Here is a 15,000-nt window from a genome sequence, read left to right on the forward strand (position 1 = left end):
AAGACGATACGGTCCAACTTATTATCCAATAAGACGCATTCCACCACACAGGAACCATCGCGTTGGAAAGCTGAGCTGTGTGTATTCCCACATGGTCTTGTTGGCTGATAGATATTGCGTTCAATAGCGACGTCTTGCAAGCGATTTAGAGACCCCGAACGTGATCCGAAGGCGGTCAGTCATTGGCAGCCGCAGCTTTAAAGTAAGTCAGAACAGTCATTAGTTGGTGACTTATTGCCTGGATACACAATGCCTTGGTAATATTTATCAATGACCGTAAGTGTTATGATGTTCTCAGAGTCGCTAAATGGCTCTTAGGCAACTATCAATTCGTTTTCATGGGCAGCTGATCAAAACAAGATTTCTTGACCCACTCGGTTTCGTGACTTAAAGGGAATGTTTCGCATTTGAAGATATTGAAGCAAGCATTAGGTGCGATGGAACAAGCTCACTTATAACTATTGGAACGCTTTTCAAGCGGAAAAGACTGCTCTAGACAGCACAATACTCTGTTGAGTAAATATTCTCCTCAACGCGTCATAGTTTGATGACGTCATCAGCATAACCTTTTTAGGACGTTGCGCTTAACACGGCGTAACCTGAAGAAAGGAAGGGTTTCGCTCAGCGTAGCCAAAGTATAGCCAGCAGGGGGAGCGGTTAAATATGGTGAAACTGTGTAACGCAATGTATGGGCTGTCCCAACGCGTTACGTCCCACACAGCCGCTCATTTCCAGAAGGATATAACGGAACAAATATAATTGTATGCCATTAGAATGGCCAATGGCAAACTGCTATCAAATTTGCAATGTGCGGTTATGTGGTTTTCCAAATTTCCTCACTTGATGCTGACCTAGGGACTCGAACCAGTTACAGCGGCTACAGAACACACAAGTCCACGTTTCACACAGCTGTGACACTCATGTTCATAGGGCAAGGAGGTGCATAGCTTCAAATTACCACATTTTGGCGCAAAGGGATAAGTGCCTGCGCGGCAACATAGGCACTCACTGAAATTTCCAGTGACTGCGCAGCACAATGTTATCAGAGCTTTTCATGTAACACAGAGTTCCGGTGATGCGTAGGCTTTTGCTAAGATTAAAAGGACATAGCTATGTAGATGGAGTTATGCAGATGAAAAGACAGTTGGGTATGGTTAAAGCTGGCTCGTACAGGGCTCGGTTGCCGGCCATCGTAGTCGCCCACTGCCATCTCCAAGGTGGTTCAAAATGCCCAGGAATGTGTGTAGTACGCATATGGCATACTTTGCGCAAAGTCCATTCGAATTTATGAACAGTCCATGAATATCATTTGTTGTATTTTGCGTGCGCTGGAAACATCATGCTCGTTTTCCTTTTCAAATCAAAAACGATCTTACAGGTAATCCAGATCATCTCCTCAACACATTCAATATATTGGGCTTAAGTTGGATCAACGGGGCCAACACAAGCGGCTTAAAGTCGCAAAAACATAAAACAAAAAGCAAAAAAATCCTTTTCCGTCGATGAGTGAGCTCAGATTTCGGATTTAATCCGAGTAGCCCAGATAATCGGGACCCATGCAAGTGATATCTATGTCAATCGTTTTTTTGGGAGGAGAAAACTATGATGCCGTGAAAGGTAATTATTTGCGGAACCAAACATAGGTGTAAGATAACTGCGCTGGAGCATACGTAAACTTCAGACAGACTTCAAGTCCCACAGACTGATAGCTGTGTCTGCTATCGATTTCTGAAATGCGGTCGTTCGTAGCACTATCCATCCTTGTATGTTTTACGTCGTTATCAGCACGGTCCGAGCTACAATTTATGCCACACAGTTAATTTCGAAATCAAATACAAATGGCGACAGGATGCAGGCAGACAGCGTTTTAAGTCGTTGCCGCACGGAAGTGAAAAGTGTGCCTGTGTCTGATAGTCTGCAATAGCTTGGATCTTACAGGTACTTATCTAAAAAATAAATAAGATTCTGGTAATTCTTGACCTATTTCGGATGGCGAGTGATATCATGAGTCACGTGACCGACCTCATTCAGTGGCGTCCAGCTCACTGGTGTTATCTGTCAGGTCTCCTATCAGTTCCAAGACATGTCCCAATGTCTAATATGATTATGCTAAATACCGCTTTACAGAATGATTTCAGGACAAAGAAAAGCCCTGTAACGAACATAACGACCATAACATGGCTTAGCATATAACGAACAGAACGAACATACCACGAACACCTGTGATTTTGGACTTCACTCTTATGTTTACACCAAACATCTGCTGAAAATTCAGGTATAAGCCATTCGTTATTGTCGATAACCCGATCATCAAGACGCATGAGACAGTTTGACATAAACATTCGTGTGTCTCTGGCAATCAAGGCTTGCGTGAATTTGGCACGAGAGATACTGAAGAATCATCTTCTGCTTATTTTAATGCAGTGTACCCTGAGTCACATTACATTTACAACAAAAAATTCTGCTGTACTTTAAAAATATTTTCTTGACCTTTCATCCAGTTCTGTACAACTACCTCTGACCTCTGGCGGGACCGTGGGACCGTGAGGGGTGAGACCCTTAACCGGAGGGCTCGGTGGGCCACCTCCACCCCCTGGCGTGGCCGCTGGGCCGTGAGGGTTGCGACCCCTGCCGGCAGGTGCTGTAGCCACTCTACCCCCTGGCGTGGCCTCTGGGCCGTGAGAGATGAGACCACCGGCCAGCAGCCGATTTGGCCACCTCCACCCCTCTGGCGGGGCCGCTGGGCCGTGAGAGATGCGACCCCTGGCCGGTAGCGATGTGGCCACCTCTACCCTCCTGCGGGGCCGCTGGGCCGTGAGGGGTGCGACCATCGGCCAGCAGATGCTGTGGCCACCTCTACCCTCTGCAGCGCCGCTTTGGCCGTAAGGGGTGCGACCCCCGGCCAGCGGTGACTGTGGCCACCTCTACCCTCTGGCGGGGCCGCTAGCCGTGAGGGGCGCGACCCCTGGCCAGCAGGTGATGTGGCCACCTCTACCCTCTGGTGGGGCCGCTTGGCCGTAAGGGTGTGCGACCCCTGGCCAGCAACCACCTCTGCCCGTCGTCGGCGGCCGGTGCCGGCCTTGCTGCCAGCGACGCCTGGCCTCGTGCAAGGTTCAGCCGAGCCGGCCGTGTGAAAGTCAGTCAGTGCGGCGCGCGGCGCAGACGGGACGGGTGTTGCCGACAGCCTCCGACGACCGGCCGGACCGACCTGACCTGACCTGACCCGAGCCGATTTCTTTTGGAGCCTGAGCGTACTGCCACAACGAGGACTGGCCGGCGCTTGGCTGAGTGGACTGTGTGGTCTGGACGACCAACTGGAGACTTGTCGGTGGTTCAGGCAGCTTACACTGTAATATCACCAGCGATTTACCAAGTAGTACCACCAGCGGTCCTGTGCGAAGTGATCATTATTTACGTTTCGATTATGTTGCACCGCGCCGTTCTGTGCTCAACTTCCGACATGTTGGTGGGCGGGCATTTTTTGGCACACTATATCTTGACAGAAACCTCCGTTTATTTCGGCCTGTGCCAGGAGGGGGGGGTGGGGACATTTTCCAGCAGCTCATTTTCTGCGTTAATGTGCAAGGCCCGAGTGGCTTACGATGGTTGCGTGTTTTTGTTCACCTTGCCGGGCCGCCAAACTGTGTCAAGGGTCACCGCCCGGTCCAAGTTCTGCTGAGCACGGCTCGGACCGACGCTGGCCTGGCGCCGATTCCCCCCCCCCCCCCCCCAGTCCCGCCTCTATGGGAGGGCAGGGCCGGCTGGCAGTCGACGTGGGCTGGAGCAGCCAGCCGACCGGTGGTCCGCAGCGTCCCCATGGCATTCGAGCCGGCCGTCTCGGCTCAAGGGCCCAGCACCCCGCCGCCCTTGATTGGCTCGGCGCGCCGTGGCAGTGGGCCGAGCCCTGCTCAGATCGGGTCAGCGACGCAGCTGTTTGCTGCCGCTCCCTCTCGATACTGCTGACCGCTGGCGACACCCTTCTGAGGGACTGCGCCCGCGTCGGCGCTGGGTGTGCGTCGCCGACGCTTCGGCGTCCGTGTTCCGCCGGGAGGTCGGCCAAATGGGACGCGTTCGGCGGCGCGGCCGGCAGCGCCACGCACGCCGCGCGACCCTGGCCCGCTGGCCTTGGACGGCTGTGCTCGCTTCCCGCTGTGTATTCACGCTTTGTACGAGGATCTGGGCACTGCTGCAAGAGCTGAAAATGTAAGGGCTTATAATTTTTTGATCGTATAGGTTGTACACATTACAGTTTATTTTGCAAGGCTCGGCGTGGGGGCGAAGATTTATGCCAGATTTCAGCGCTTTGGAGCTCGGACTACAGTTAAGATAGTCCAGACCACTCCACGCGAACGGTCTGCATGCCGTTTCGCCCATTAGAAGTACTTTTCATGTGGGCAATTCGCGGCCAAAACGTTACCGTTTTTGGTCTGTGCTGTCGCACTTCATGTGATGCCTCAGACTGCGGGGATGTTCGCCGCGCCCTTCGGGAACGACTGGCATCAAACCGCACAGAGCACCGCAGGGGCGTTGGCTGTGGGGCTCAGAGAGTATGCTTCCTCCCTTCTCCAGGCCAGTGGTGGACCCCGGTTTTAAGCAACGATTTCAGCTGTTCGGTCGCTCAGGTTGCCACCAGTCAGTCTGTCCCCCCTGCCCCCCCCCCCTCCGATCCCTGCCGAGGACCAGCGGCGTCCTCCCGGTCCATCAAATGGGCCCCTCGGACGTAGAATGCTGGCGACGCTTCTGGAACGCGTCCGATAGTGTACGACACCGGAGGCAGCGACCTTGGCCTTGGGACGGCCTGCAGAGAATCCGCAGGTGGTGGTGCGGGGCCGAGGACCGCCGCTATACATGGCCTCGACCGTGCGTACAAGACACCCTCTCCCGACGTGTTACTGACGTGGAGTGTTGCAGGGGCGCGGCCAGTGGGGAGGGGGAGGGGGTGTGGTACGTATTCACGCCCCAGCCGTCAGACCCGGATTTTTCCCGTTTTTCGCTATAGGTGGCCCCCGAAAGAAAACAAGAAATTGGCATGGTACGTGCTCACTGTGCTTACCCCCCCCCCCCCCCCCGATCAGAAACTCGTGGCCTCGCCTCTGCAGCGGTCGTCCGTTGATTGGTCGCTTTTTTGAAAGTCTTTGTTGACAGATGTTAGCATTAGTACGTCAAGCTAGACACAATAGCCTGATCCGAATGCTGCCGTATTGTTGCCGGGCCGTGGACGGACCGGCTGTGGAACGTCTCCGAGTTTGCGGACATGATAAGACCACCATGCCCTTCATCGTGACAATATTTGCATTGAATTCGGCAAATCCAGATATTGTCCTGCACCGAGATGTCGGTGCACCCACGGATTAGGCCCAGCCCTAGCCGAATCGCCGCGCCAGCCGTCACGTGTTTCTCCTGCCGGCACGAACGCTCCGAGAAGGCAGCACGGTAACGGCCATGGTAGCGATGAAGGTGGCCGCGGTGCCAGCGTGAGCGAGCGCAGGGACAGCGGCAGCAGCGGCAGCAGCGGCCGCGCTGACAGCGGCTCGTGAGGCTGCGGAAGCCGCTGTGACGGTGGCTTAACTGCAGCAGCAGCGCCGGCAGTGGCTCCAGCCGCAGCCGCAATCGTTGGGCCCGCGTTTGTACGTGTACAAAAGAGAGGCTGTTCCACGTCTTCGTTTAACGGACGACCAGTTGCATCATGTTGGTCCGAGTTAGCGCGGAATATGCACTACCTTTTCTGGCAACAATCATGTCATTAGTGACAAAAGACATTATAATCTCACCTTCGCTGTGTTTGCTTCTGTCGCGTTGCGTCTCTGTCTTGACCCCATATTTATCTACAATTAGACTGAGCAAACTCACCGCCTTCACGCGCGCGTTGGGCGCAGATAATGACTGCCTTTGGTGCCCACACATCTACCACGGAACATTATGAACCGTTCTCGGCGTTTCTAACAGCAATCATCTGTTTGTTTCAGGATGATACCACTCGGATATCGGATATCGAACGAGGTGAGGCTTTGTGCGGTGCATCAGCTCCCTGGTGCGCTGGAATCCTCTCCGACACGAGCTGTTTCGTTGTCTCTCTCGGCCACTAGCAGCAATGAGTGTAGGATACAAATGGAATGCTTCTCACGGCTGAGGACGATCCTGATGCAGTACTATACGCAGATGCTCTGCGCCAGCTCTGACTGGTTTCCGCTGTGCCGAGAGGTCCAGAAGAGCCATGGGCACGATGCAGGCAAGGGAGACTATCTGCGACGTTATCAGTCTCACACACTTGTAGGGTCTAGTCCCTTTAATTGAGAGCGCGATATCCCGCCACTTCTACATTTCGGCAGCGCGGGGAGTAAGGCAGATCAGCCGGGTGGCGTCCTATGGAGGGACTCCAGGTGCTCTACCTGACAGAGAAGTCGTTTCAATGTTTCGACCAACTCTCCAAATGTCGCATATGGAGGCAGGAAAATTTTCGGAAATGTCCTAATTGGATAAAGTTTTGGGTCACGGCGTGGTTATATAACATCATTCAGCTTACTTAACATAGCAAATGTTCACCCTCATGGGAGTCACGGGAAGTTTCCAACACTGAACACAATTGATAACTAGCAGTGACGAGCTGTTTGGAATGGCTTATGCTTCTCTGTCTTTCATTCAGTAACCAGTAGTCGACGCCGCCCGCTTCAGAAGCCGTACTTATTGTACCTTCGTTGTAGTTGATGGAAGGCTTGAGACCAGGTGTTGGTATCACAGATCGACTAATTGTTCGGACGTTCGTCCTCGTCTGGTGTGTTGGCTACACAAGACTGCACAGCTGACACCCTAGATGAGGACGGCAGTCTCAACAATCATTCTATCCGTGATATTTTAGCTGTCTTGTCTCGCTAATTGACATCGATAGCTCCTCCTGTGGCGCGAGCTTTGCAACACTCGTTCGCCGCTTCGTATCGAACTGCGCCGTGCGTCGTTCTCCGCAATATGGGAGCAAAACCTTTGGCACAATGTAACTGTAGCTTGCACTAGCTGACAGTCTGCGTCAACACTTACACTCGCCTTCCCGCCACCGGTGCCAACCACGCGGCAAGGCCGGTGAAGCCCTGCTCAGACGTCTAACGAGACGCAGGCATGGCCGTAGATTAGCTGTCCCAGCGTACAGCTAGTCTACAGCCGTACCATGCGTCTAACCTCGACCCGAGAGAAGCTAAAATGTCAGGCGTGACCAAACTATGAGGAACAAAACTGGGTGAACCTCGCACTTACCACATTTAGAAATAAAGATGTGAATGTTAACGCACCTGGTGTTTTAAAGAACCGGATGGAGATCATTGTTTGTGCCTACACCACCTTTACCTCTTATAGGTTTTCCTTTCAAGATCTGAACCGTAAATGTCAACAAATCCTGATCGATGCAACTTTTAGAAGTCTAAACGTTCTCCGAGGCCCTTTGTCTCTATTCGTGGAGGTAGGTGAAAACTTGAGCTGCTATTTATGCGCATGTCCGGAAAGTCTGTATGGTTAGTTCCTTCCAGCTGCTGAACTTGAACCAGCACTGTGAAACTACGCCGACAGGCTAAGGCTCATCATGGTGGAGCAGCTCAAATAACGACTCCCATATCTCGCCTGCGTTCCTCCTCCCATACGCTCTCACTTTCCAAAGAACGGGAGACAAACTGGACAGGTAGAGCTGGTGCTTTATCGCTGTGCGGAAAACAGTTTGTTTTGCTGCTGGTGCGCTATGCGTGTCGGGGAAACTCAGTGGTATTTCGCTGGCGTGAAATGAATCCCATGGGGCAAAGAATATCCGGCAATGTTTCTTGTATATGACGGGAGGGGGGGGTCATGCATGGAGTGACTTGTGGGACACATTGGGGGGGGGGGGGGGGAGCTGCCGCGGTGCACCAGCAGGGTGCCGGTGCTGGGTTGGCCCATGCAGCGAGCGCGCTATCCGGCGATGGTTCTGCATGCAGTTTCACTTTCGCCCAGATAGGAAAGTTACTGAACCGCCGGTTGCAGGAGGTCCCCGACCTGAACGGGACGGGATCATAGCCGGTGGGGAATGTGACGGCGGCGTTCACTGGAAGGAAGGGAAAACATAACCGGCGCCTGCATCGTTGTGCAATCTGCGCGGGGTACCTGAATAAAGGCCGAGTTTGTACGCCTCATATTAAAGCCGGTTTGCAGCAGCGTTTTGCCAATGTCTTTCGGGTATTAGTGCTAAGTTGTGTGGACGACTGAGGGCCAGGAGACGTTTGGGGAAATGTTACAAATGTGTGAGGGAAGACCACCTCTATTGATGCCACAAGTTGGTTGCACACAACACAACCTGGCCAGCGTCATGTATTTGCTCCACGTCAACGTTTGTTGGTTGCTGTCCTGCGAAAGATGCTCATTTGGCTGTTTTTGAGCGCAGTTCTTACCGGTTGAACCAAATAAGTAGCATGTGGCCCTTTTACACATTCTATGGCCTGATTCACTTTTTTGCTGTACTTGTGTTGTGCTGTGCTGTACAGATGCACTGTTTTGTCAGGATGCAGTTTAATGAGTCATTCTGAAAGTTGGACATGATTTTTACGACTGGGGCTTTTCCGTCATGAAGCACATGACCTTTGCCTTAGGGCAGGAAACCTTCGGCCTTCTGCGTCTCTGACAGGCGAGCACCCCGGAAATACAACTGAAAAACCTAAGGAGAGTCCCTTATCTATCAAAGAGCAGGCAACCTCAACTGAAATGACGCCATTACCTTGATCGACAGTGAGCCGTAGTAATAAATAGATCAGTGACACAGTCAGGTAGTGTTCTGAGACTACATGCACTGGCGCTGAACTTACAGATGGTCGGATGTGTCATATGCTTGACTATGCTTCCACGCGTATTTCGAGCGAGGTTCATTCATTCACCTGTGCTTTGGAGACGTGGCTGCATGTGATGAACCCAGCAGTCACGTCGCCGCTGTCGGCGTTACTACGAAATATGTGCATGAATAGGTAAACGCTGTATTCAGAGGAGTTACCATCGTTATTAAGACCATTAACAATGGGATCTTTATCCTGAAAAACCTGCTTCCTGGTCGTGGTCCTGCAAGAGTACTTGCCACACTACAGGTAGGCTGTGACGTCACCCCAGAGCTCCGCAATAAGTTCGCAACGGCGTACATCGCTAATACATAATTGCCATGAAAGCTTATGCCTAGTAAGTCACCATGGATGAGGACACCCATTGGCCTCGCGGAGGCCTGTATCTGGAGGCCTTTTATTGCTGTCCACTCTTCGATAAGCTCGTGGCGCCGCCGCCGGATACAAATGCATTAAGATGTAGTCTTTTCGTACAGTTTTTGGACTGAATATTGTACGTCATATGTGGCATGACCTTGAACGCCTTTACTCAGACAGCATCCGCCTGGGGCGTGATATGCAACATGATGCAATTAGCCCAGATCCTTTTCTTTCGCAAGTGTTTCATGTTTTCCACATGTTTTAACAAAAAAACAATACGTAACACTGGCCAGGGTGCCTGTCGTCGTATTCCGTTTAGTCACATCTTGCTCCTGGCTAATGCCGTCAACGGCGGAACGTTTTCTTGAAGCTGATAAGCTCATAGGTCGCTGGTTCGACCGAACCTTTAGGGGCAAAATGATTATAAAAATATGCAGACATCCTTCTAGCTCGAGGAATGGCGCTGTTCCTGTTGCATCTATTGGTAGAATGAATCAAGCCCACCGTTTTAGTACGGAGAACCTGTTCCAGGTTTGGATAAATGCCAGTGCTCCTCCTCGCACGGCGGTATCCTCAGCCATGGTTCGTGAAGCACATGACACGCACACGCACACACACACACACACACACACACACACACACACACACACACACACACACCACACACACACACACACACACACACACACACACACACACACACACACACACACACACACACACCACACACACACACACACACACACACACACACACACACACACACCACGCACGCACGCACGCACGCACGCACGCACGCACGCACGCACGCACGCACGCACGCACGCACGCACCGCACCCACACCCCACACCCCCACCCACACCCACACCCACCACACCCACACCCACACCCACACCCACACCCACACCCACACACCCACACCCACACCCACACCCACACCCACACCCACACCCACACCCACACCCACACCCACACACCCACACCCACACACACACACACACACACACACACACACACACACACACACACACACACACACACAAAATGCTCCAGCGCACCGAGGACACGTTGGCACGCGCATACCGGATTGTGCACAAGTCACGGACGCCAAGGACCGACCACACCTCCCCGACCACGCCTGCACCACATTGGAGTGGCGGGGCGCCTGTACCCCCGCTGGCGGTGCTTTGCTGATTACACCAGCGCCATCGTGACGTCACTGCCGCCGTGACGCCGCCTCCGTCAGGCGGGCCACGACGCCTTCCGAGCGGTCACGTCGGTCTTACGAGCGAGGGGGGGGGAGGGAGGCGCCCGGTCGCGACACTGCCTGGCAGCGGCGGCGGCGTCGCCGGCCCGTGCCGCGCCGGCACGGCACGGGGAGGGTTCGGCGGCGGCACGGCAGCGCAAGTGAAATTAACACGTGAACCGCTTTCCAGCGCCGTTCGGCTGTCTCGCTCCGGCGGGTAGCGGCCGCAGCGAGACTCTCGTTTTCACCGAGTCTGCGCGAGCGAAATGGCCGGCCGCCGCGCGGCAGCCGGTGCTGGACTGCGACCCTGTCACCCCTGCGAAGCGGGATGACCACCGAGGGGCGCCAGTGGCGGACTCACCCATTCGACCCGCCTCCACGAACATGGAACGCGTCGCCGGTGGGCGCAAATGAGCCCGGGGCCTCCGAGCTGGTTCCCGGCCTCTGTAAGGGATTCCCCTTGCGCTCCTGCGCTTCCCTCATGCTCCCCATGACCGCTAGTCTCTCCGTATCTGTAGCGGAAGGGTTCTAACCCGTCCTTAGGAGTCCTCGTGTCGGACTCCTGACACGTCCCCACACCCATAAGCGGCCCCTGGCGATCGGCCAGCGCGCGGCGGCGGCGCTGTGGCCTCGCTGCGGGGGCCCCACGACCTCGCGCGCCCCCTGCGCTGACGCACACAGTGGCCTCGGGCGGTCCAGCGCAGGCCGGCCGCGGCGCCGCCGCTGGCCTGCCGCCAGTTGAAGCGCCGTCACGGATCGCCGGCACCGTTACCCGCCCGGGGCCGGGTCGGTTCGGCTCGCGCCGGCCCGTGTCAGGCCGGGTCGGACGGGCTCCCGGCTGGAGAACGCATGCGGCTCGGCGTCGTGCGGCGGCCGCCGGTGGCGCCCGGTCCGTGCTCGGTGGCATGATGTCGGACGCCGGTGACGACGAAGGGGGTTCTGGTTCGCCTGGCCGCTGGTGCGTCACATCGCTGTCTCCCCTCCCCCCGCTTGCGGTGGTCAGTGGTGCCGAGTTGCGGCCGACGTCAGCAGCTCCACGTCGTGTCGGAGGATCCCTCGCGCTCGTCGGGGAGACTGACGCTCCGCGCTCGTCGGGGAGACTGACGCTCCGCGCTCGTCGGGGAGACTGACGCTCCGCGCTCGTCGGGGAGACTGACGCTCCGCGCTCGTCGGGGAGACTGACGCTCCGCGCTCGTCGGGGAGACTGACGCTCCGCGCTCGTCGGGGAGACTGACGCTCCGCGCTCGTCGGGGAGACTGACGCTCCGCGCTCGTCGGGGAGACTGACGCTCCGCGCTCGTCTCGAGCTAGCCTCAGTCGGAAATCGATCCATGCACGGGCCGAGGCCATCTCGGTCCAGTCTCATCGGGACCCTCAGCGTCCCCGGCTGTACTCCGTGAATCTGTTGTGCTGATAAGTACATCTATAGTTCTTAGCGCTAAGTTTTTGTGACGATTAAGAAGTTTTTGATTGACTTTTAGGAAGCTTCCGAAGAACTCTCAATCCATACCTGAACTACCGTGACGTGGACCAGCTTCAGATCGCCGTCCTGCACCATGCCGCGGACTGCACCCCCGTCCAGTGGTAGACCGAGCTCCTTCTCAACCTCGGAACGCTACCCTGCTCCACGCCGCAGACTGTACCCTGTCCGGCAGCCTGAGCTCCTTCTCAACCTCGGAGCGCTATCCTGCTCCACGCAGCAGACTGAACCCTGTCCGGCGGCCTGAGCTCCGTCTCAACCTCGGAGCGCTACCCTGCTCCACGCCGCAGTCTGTACCCCCGTCCAGTAGTAGTCTGAGCTTCTTCTTAGCGTCGGAGCGCTACCCTGCTCCACGCCGCAGACTGTAACCCCGTCCAGTGATAGTCTGAGCTCCTTCTTAGCGTCAGAGCGCTACACTACTCCACGGCGCAGACTGTAACCCGTCCGGCAGCCTGAGCTCCTTCTCAGCCTCGGAGCGCTACCCTTCTCCACGCCGCAGACTGTCACCTGTCCGGCAGCCTGAGCTCCTTCTCAGCCTCGGAGCGCTACCCTTCTCCACGCCGCAGACTGTCACCTGTCCGGCAGCCTGAGCTCCTTCTCAGCGCGGTCGGCCGTGTCTCCGGCCGGGCTCCGCCGAGCTCCTGAGCGCCCGAGCCGGTCATGGGCGGCCGCGCCGTGCCGGTGATCAATACGGAGTCGGCGTGCGGTGCGCGCCTCTCGTGCCGCGTGCCGCCCGGCCGCCGCTGACATTGGTACCACATCTAACTGGGTCAGGTCCCCGGCTCAGGGTCACGGGCCGCTTCGGAACGGCCGGTGCGGCGGCACCGGGCGGCCCGCCCGCCCGCCTCCGCAGCGCCGCTCCCCGCTCGCCGCTCGGTGCCCGCGCACTGCTCGCCAGTGGCGCGACAGCGCCGCCCGTGTGGCCCACTCCGTCCGGAGCCATCGCTCGCTCAGGCAGGGTTTCCTGCTCCCGTCACTGTGGCCCGGCCGGCTCTCTGGCGACGTGTAATTTCGTGTTCGGAAACGCAGCGTGGCTTGAAACATAGACTCGCTCACTGTTTGACCCCACAGCACGCATGATCAACTGCAGGGACTGGCCTAATTCTCCTTCACGTGGTGCACTAATGTGCAGAGTAAACGTGTGACGGGCAGCGGCTGACTTTGCGCGCCATCGATTTTTGATCTTACGGTATCTTCCAGTTGATCCTCTAAACGTTCTCGTCAACGTCTAAAAATGTCCCGAACACTCTTCAGCTACCTTTTATTGAATTGTGATGAATGCACTGCACAGAAGTGCAACTGCATGCATTTGCTACAATATCGAAAATTACACTTATCTGTTTCCACGCTGTTGCTACACTTACCATACCTTAACCACACTTACCATACTACCATACGCACCAGGAGCCGCGGGCGTAAAATGGTCCAGATGCCGACGCGCCCTTAAACACAAAATTGCCACCACCAAACCAAGAAACAGCCGAGGGCATGTCATCAACTGCCGCCTTCTGCGTTGGGTAACGCCACAAAGCTGTAAGTTTGGTATTTCTAGAAAAAAGTCCGACACTCGGCGCGGTTCACACACTCATACATACGCAAACATACCCTTCAAAGTTTCGAATCCCGTAGCAACAGCCAGTGTATTCTGGTACTGTCAGATGTGGCCAGTACCGTATTCCTGTGACTCGGGCCATTTGATGCCAATGATAACAGTGACTGCTCACGGGCAGCTGGCCACCCCCCCGCCCCCGCCACCGGGCCTGCCTGCACCTGCTCGCTCGTCTTGCAGGTCGTCAGATCTGGCAGACGGCGCCGCTGGATTCCGCGAGTCGGGTCAAGAATGCTGTGGAAGAGACTCTAAGGCAGCGTGGTTCGGTGGAGGGCGCTGCCGGGGAGGCGCCGACGCTGGGCCCACGAGCGAGCCGCCGGGGCCAGGCGCGTCCCGCCCGGTGCCGCGCTCTGTAGGGGGAGGGGGGTCGGGGGCCGCACCCGGAAGGGGTCCGGGCGTCGTGACCCTCGGACGACGCCGACGCCTCTGTTAGCAGAGTGTGCAGCTGGCTGCAGTCGTGCCCAGCGGCCTGTCTGGGACGCGGGCGCCCCGGTAACCGGCAGGTGTCTGCCGGCTCAGGGGGCGGGCGGGCGCCCCGGTAACCGGCTCAGGGGGCGGGCGGGCGCCCCGGTAACCGGCAGGTGTCTGCCGGCTCAGGGGGCGGGCGGGCGCCCCGGTAACCGGCAGGTGTCTGCCGGCTCAGGGGGCGGGCGGGCGCCCCGGTAACCGGCTCAGGGGGCGGGCGGGCGCCCCGGTAACCGGCAGGTGTCTGCCGGCTCAGGGGGCGGGCGGGCGCCCCGGTAACCGGCTCAGGGGGCGGGCGGGCGCCCCGGTAACCGGCAGGTGTCTGCCGGCTCAGGGGGTGGGCGGGCGCCCCGGTAACCGGCTCAGGGGGCGGTGGGTGTCCCCTTGTCATGGGTGGCCGACTGCATTGGGTAGAGCATTTGCGAGCGGTAAAGACTTCCGAAATATTGGATATAGATTGTTCAATTAGCACCATAAACATCGCGGACTGTTTTTTTTTTAGCAATTATTGCGTGAATTTACAGGGCTTTTTAACTAATTAAGCACAACTGCTGGTCTCAGGTGTCAAGTTTCCTTAACATTCTCATAATTTGATACCTAAACTGGAGCGTCGTAAACGGGCGGGTCAAGGCTCAGGTAACATCCAAAAGTCGTGCCCCGACGCCGCCTCTACATCGGACGACAGAGTTCGCGGTTCCCCCGTCACGGCAGGGGGGAGGGGACCACCAACCGTCGGCAGCGCCGGACCCGCCGGCCTGCATCCTAAGCACGACTGTCGGCCACTCCTGGGACGGCTCAGCCTGGCCAGGGGAGGACGCGGACCGGCCGCCCCGCGCCCACCGCTGTGGTGATCCACTCTGCCAGGACTCGGTGGCCTCGCTGGACCGAGACTTTCAAAACACTGATTTTGGTCGGTCTCTTTGTGTGACCGACAGAATGTCCAAAGACTGCACATTTGAACTCATTGTTACCATGCGTGCGAGGAATTGGCAGGTGAAATGAT

General features: G+C 56.5%; 1 long non-coding RNA gene across 3 annotated transcripts in view; it reads left to right on the top strand.

Annotated features, from left to right (window-relative positions):
• LOC119092082 (uncharacterized) overlaps positions 1-15,000 on the top strand; it is a 95,511-nt gene that overhangs the window by 43,588 nt on the left and 36,923 nt on the right. Inside the window, exons 1-2 of one of the 3 annotated variants that reach the window (XR_005093498.1) lie at positions 3,324-3,373; positions 5,967-6,000. The exons of the other annotated variants lie outside the window; for them this stretch is intronic. This is a non-coding gene — a long non-coding RNA (uncharacterized LOC119092082). Of the gene's footprint in view, positions 1-3,323; positions 3,374-5,966; positions 6,001-15,000 lie in introns of those variants that run through there. 3 annotated transcript variants of the gene reach the window in all.

The sequence above is a fragment of the Pollicipes pollicipes genome, unplaced genomic scaffold (assembly GCF_011947565.3).
Source record: "Pollicipes pollicipes isolate AB1234 unplaced genomic scaffold, Ppol_2.1 Scaffold_3447;HRSCAF=4054_pilon_pilon_pilon, whole genome shotgun sequence".
NCBI lineage: Eukaryota > Metazoa > Arthropoda > Thecostraca > Pollicipedomorpha > Pollicipedidae > Pollicipes > Pollicipes pollicipes.